Here is a 5,278-nt window from a genome sequence, read left to right as displayed (position 1 = left end):
GAAAATCAGACAGAGTAACCTCTGTAAATCGGACAACTAGGGATTTTCCAATCCCACTCTCAAGAGTTCTTGATAGACAGTTTAAACAATATATATCTCCAGAAGTATCAGTCATGCAATTATACTCAGATACCCATCTATGGGCGCATGCAGAACCTGACTCCGTGCCACTAATCTAATTGCATGCAATCCAATACATAACATAACTGAATACTACATAGTCATATCATCATGCCTGAATACATAAATGTACATGTATCGAATATGAACACTATGCAATAATACATCTTTTCAAAAAATACGTCTAAAACAAATAGTAGCCTCCGGCCACCCAGAATTTCACATCCTCATACTAGTACCTCTAGCCACGGTTAGCGTCCTTGTCCCATGAGGCTCTTCAATTAACTGTGTTCCTGAAATCATTTCCCAAAACGGGGTTAGAGACGAATCTCTAGTAAACTCCAGGTTTATGGAAAACTCTCCATACCCTGGGCTCACTTCCTGCATGACAGTCAGATACATAATATACAAAACATCATATAAGCAATTATCATAATTGAACAAAGCATATATACATATCTTATCAAAGACATACGCAGTCATTCCCAAGGGATGACCCCAAGTGGAAATCAACGCACGTAACAAATATCATTTACAAAAATCATCACAATACTCACATCAGAACAAAACGTGTTATATCACAGACGTACGCAATCGTTCCCAAGGGATGACCCCAAGCGAAAATCAACGTACGTAACAAATATCATGACTAAATAAAACATATACACATATCTTATCAGAAACGTACGCAGTTATTCCCAAGAGATGACCTCAAGCGGAAATCAACGTACGTGTTCCCAAGGGAGTACCCCAAGCGGAAACAAAAACATATCAAATATGTACACAGTCAATCCCTAGGGATGACCCTAACCAAAACATATCTTCACTGAGCAAAACATATATACAAATCTTATCAGAGGCGTACGCAGTCATTCCCAAGGGAGGACCCCAAGCGGAAATCAACGCACGTGTTCCCAAGGGAGGACCCCAAGCGGAACCAGAACATATCAGAGGCGTACACCGTCAATCTTAGGGGAACCCAAGAAGACATCAGTGTACCATACAATCCATGTCCAAAGATCAATACATAAATCATATCAGAACAAGTCATATAACAAATGTGTACACAGTCAATCCCAGGGGAGGACCCCAAGTGGAAATCAGTGTACGTGTTCCCAAGGGTGGACCCCAAGCGAAACTCAACAAAACATATCATATTAACACATATCAAAGTAAACACATCAGAACAAAACATATCATATTATCATATAGCTCTATATGAATGTATCTATATCATATATCTCATACATATCATACAACCTGACCACAGTCCGTACATTATGGCGGAACACAAAGTAGGAGCGAACCCCATAAACATAGAGCTTACCTCTTTAAACTTTATTAATTCGCTTACTTGTCGCACAAGTTACTTATCTTGCTCCCCGAGAGTCCAAACGTTCACAGTCGCTAGGCACACCTAGAGAAAGAATTCAACACAAAACTCAATAAAATGATTAATGCCATGTAAGTATACAAGACACACACTTTATTGTTTATTTTCCTTTTACTTAATCATATTAGGCCATGAGTGGATGGTTCTTTGTTCAACAAATCCCCACAAAATTCCACATATTCACTTAGTCTTCGGATAGTCCCAAAAGGCCTTTAGAATACTCATTACTCCTCTTAGCACCTAAAAGCCTATTTTTCCCAATTTAAGGCAGAATGCCCATTACAAAGGAGCTATAATATTTATCTTTATCTAGTACCTAAATCCAAGTTTAGCCACCTATATAAATTATTTTACGCATATAAGTGTTCTCACTTTGCGAAACAATATCTCCGAACATATATCTCCTTTGAAAATGGCCAAAACTCATTTTAAGGCCATACAAAGGAGCTACGGTGTTTCTCATTATGTCTTAAACCATTTAACTTCAAAATCATACTAAAGCCATGCATTAGGACCTGACCACATCATCCAAATAATTTTTAACATAATCATCCCTAATTAGACCCTAATGGCCGAGATTTACAAGGAGGGTTTCCAATGGATTGTCCACTTGGTATTCTCACTTTAATACCTAAATCTCATCATACACATACATGTAAACCTCCATAATTATTTAATTTAATTATTTTGGCACATTAACCCCTAAATGCCCAATATGGCCTAACCTAGTGTGGTGGTCCAAGGGGATTTATTTATTTTATTTTATTTTTTTCCAACTCATCATCATGCTTGCTTGATACTATATCATCATAAAACACACAATACTTCATAAATTTCAAGTTTTCACTTCATAAATTCTACACAAAATATGCTCATAATATTCAAAACTTAACCCATGAAAATCAAACCATTAGAATGAGAATTTCTTACCTCAAATAGCTTATCCAAGGTCCAAAGAACAAAACTCAAGCTTTGCTCACTCAAAATCCACACTTTTTCATTTGAGTGAATAGTACCACGAATTGGGGATGAGGAAGAACTCTATTCACAAGCAATCTTAGCTCAAAATAAGGAGTGGAATGGATTCATTGGATGATTTCCTATTGATTTCATGTAATGGACTTTTTCATTTGGATGATTGTGTGATGAGAAATCAAAGAGAAAAGAAAAGGAAAACCTAAGCTATTTTAATGGAAAATGAAGACAGAAGCCAACGCGCTCGGGGAAGAATAAATAAGAGGGTGTCACGGTTTCTAACTTTAAATAGGCTAAGTTACTTTAATTGGGTAACAACTTATCTATCTACGCCCCTCCATTCACTACCAAACTTTGCACACTAGTCCAAAATATTTTTATGGTAATATTTATAATTTTACTTTTTACTTTCGAGTAACCTTATTTACCCGCATTTTTACTCCTTAACTGTCATTTTAACTCATTTTTCACCAAAGTTGACTTTATTTTTTTTCTTTATAATTATCCTTCCATATTAAATCCATAATAAAATGTGAGGGTCATTATACCTGCGAGTCTCATCCATTGGGATATAAAAACGAGCACCATCTTGTGCTCCAATTCAAGGTTTCATGTTACACCAACAAGAGGCTCTCCTATACGAGATTGAGTCTCAGCATCATTGACAACCAAACTATATATTTCATCTCCTGCTTGGTCTTTCGTATATGCTACAAGTGATGTTGAACAGAAATACAGTTGGAATTCCTTCAAATCAGGGTGGAAGTAAGGAAATAGAACACAAGAAACACAAAAAAATTAGTCAAAATAATGATATGATTTAAACATTAAAACATCAATTCTTATGTATTGGTGATGTTGTGCCTTCATATTCTCATCCAAAATAACATGGTCCTTAGGAGCTACAGGTCCTGTGGGCATGGTGTCATACACATAGGGCACCTCTTGGCTATCACATTCAAGTACAAGATGCCAAATAATGGCATACAGTTCCTTCTGTCTGATCATAAACTTTCAGAAAATATAAGGCATTAGCAAGTGGGGAATAAATGAAATACAGCTCCTTCTGTGAAGGTGTTAATGAAAACCAAAATAAATTAACACAACAATGTTATATAAACACAAAAAAAAAAATGTGACCTAGTCCATTTGTGCTTTAACTCACAGACAACATCCTTATGAAGAAAACCAAGGTCACTCCTCCAAATGCACTGAAATATTGATAAAAGAATACATACTTAGAAGATGCAAGCTGACAAGTTCATTCCCTCACCTCCCACCGCATGCGCTCATTCAGTTCAAGGATGCAACTATGGGGTTTCAAAAAGCAAAGAAATAGAGAAGGTCAGGATCATTTTGTCTACAACCACATGCATGACCTATGGGTCTGTTTAGGAGAGAAGAGCACTTACCATATTTCCATCTGACTGAGTTCTTGCTAGCCAATACGGACCACGGGTATTAGAGGAGAGGGGCATTTGCGTAACAAAGCTGGCGCCAAAAATATCACTTCCTTAGTTTTCTCCGGATACCAGCTCGAAGGTGGTCTTCCAAAACAGTGAATTGGAGACCAATTAACACAGATTTCAGCTTTTGATGGGGAAAGACAATGCCTTGTTTTATTTTTGAAACTCTTCTACCAAACACGTCATTCTCCCAACCCCACCCTTACTTACCCATCTATCCCCTTAAAAATCACTTACCAAACACCCCCATGTTGTTTTTCTCAGTCGCTGTCTTTCGAAAAGCAATTATTTGTTCATAACGCAAGTACACGAAAATATGATACCAAGGGTTAATTTTGTTATATTTTTCGCATCTGATTTTCTGGTTTATAGGGAAAGTGAAAATACCACCCTAAGTGGTATTTTTTTATTGTAATTTGATTTAGAAAATACACATAAAAGCAAATCCCGAAATTTGTTTTAAAATGGGCTACCAAACATGAAGTTCTTAAATTCCCATCCCCACTTTTCTAGATATCCAAAAATAATCTATGTACCAAATAGGCCCTAAGGGCATGTTTAGTACACTGTATTCGATATATTAATATTATAAGCTGACTTTGTCAATTATTAGTGCAAAGACTTTATTATATGGGGAAATTGTGTATCATTTTAAAAGATAAAAAGTTGTGTCATTTTAAGTGAGAGAAATAGATAAATCAGGGGAGAGAGAGTGGGGGAAAAAAGTTTTAAAGACGTGGATCCCACCTCTTTGTGAGAGTGAAAGGATGTAAGGTGTGTTATTTAAAATGACACACCTTTTTCCCTTATTGTATAAGCTTTTTCATCAAATCTCTTTTATACATTAAAATATGGGATAATCGTTTGTCATGTAACATGGCACCATTTGTGTCATGTTACAGACACAAAAACACTGTGGGCCCCATTGAACAGAAAAAAAAGCAAAAAAAGTTGAAGTGGGTCCCACGCTATATTGAGTCAGTAGGAAAGTGGATATTTTTCCTATTACATAACACTTGTATTTCCCTTAAAATATAATGAATAACTTAATCATACTTTAAAAAATGAGATTAGGCTTGATTGATTTTTGGTTTATAACTCGTATAAGAACTTTTTTTATTACAGCCCTAAACACATTTTAGTTTAAGTATTAATTAGTTTTAAACTTTTTATTACAAATTATTTTAAGTTTTTTTAATACAAGTTAATCAAACAGATAACTTAAAATTAATGTTTTTTGGTCTTCAATTGTGTAAATAAATAAAGAAAATGCACTCCAACGATTAAGTTGGACAAAATATTTGCCAATTTGAATTATACTTGA

At 35.5% G+C, this 5,278-nt stretch overlaps 1 long non-coding RNA gene across 1 annotated transcript; it reads right to left on the bottom strand.

Moving 5' to 3' along the window:
- Positions 1-304: 304 nt before the first annotated feature.
- On the bottom strand, positions 305-2,554 carry LOC133301410 (uncharacterized). The gene is made up of 3 exons (XR_009750193.1): positions 2,444-2,554; positions 1,448-1,537; positions 305-413 (listed from the first exon to the last, which is right to left on the bottom strand). It is a non-coding gene; the product is annotated as an uncharacterized LOC133301410 (long non-coding RNA).
- Between the last annotated feature and the right edge of the window lie 2,724 nt (positions 2,555-5,278).

The sequence above is a fragment of the Gastrolobium bilobum genome, unplaced genomic scaffold, assembly GCF_033153095.1.
Source record: "Gastrolobium bilobum isolate Gb01-03AN ecotype WA unplaced genomic scaffold, APGP_CSIRO_Gbil_v1 utg356381, whole genome shotgun sequence".
NCBI classification, from domain to species: domain Eukaryota; kingdom Viridiplantae; phylum Streptophyta; class Magnoliopsida; order Fabales; family Fabaceae; genus Gastrolobium; species Gastrolobium bilobum.
This window is presented reverse-complemented; position numbering and strand designations above follow the sequence as displayed.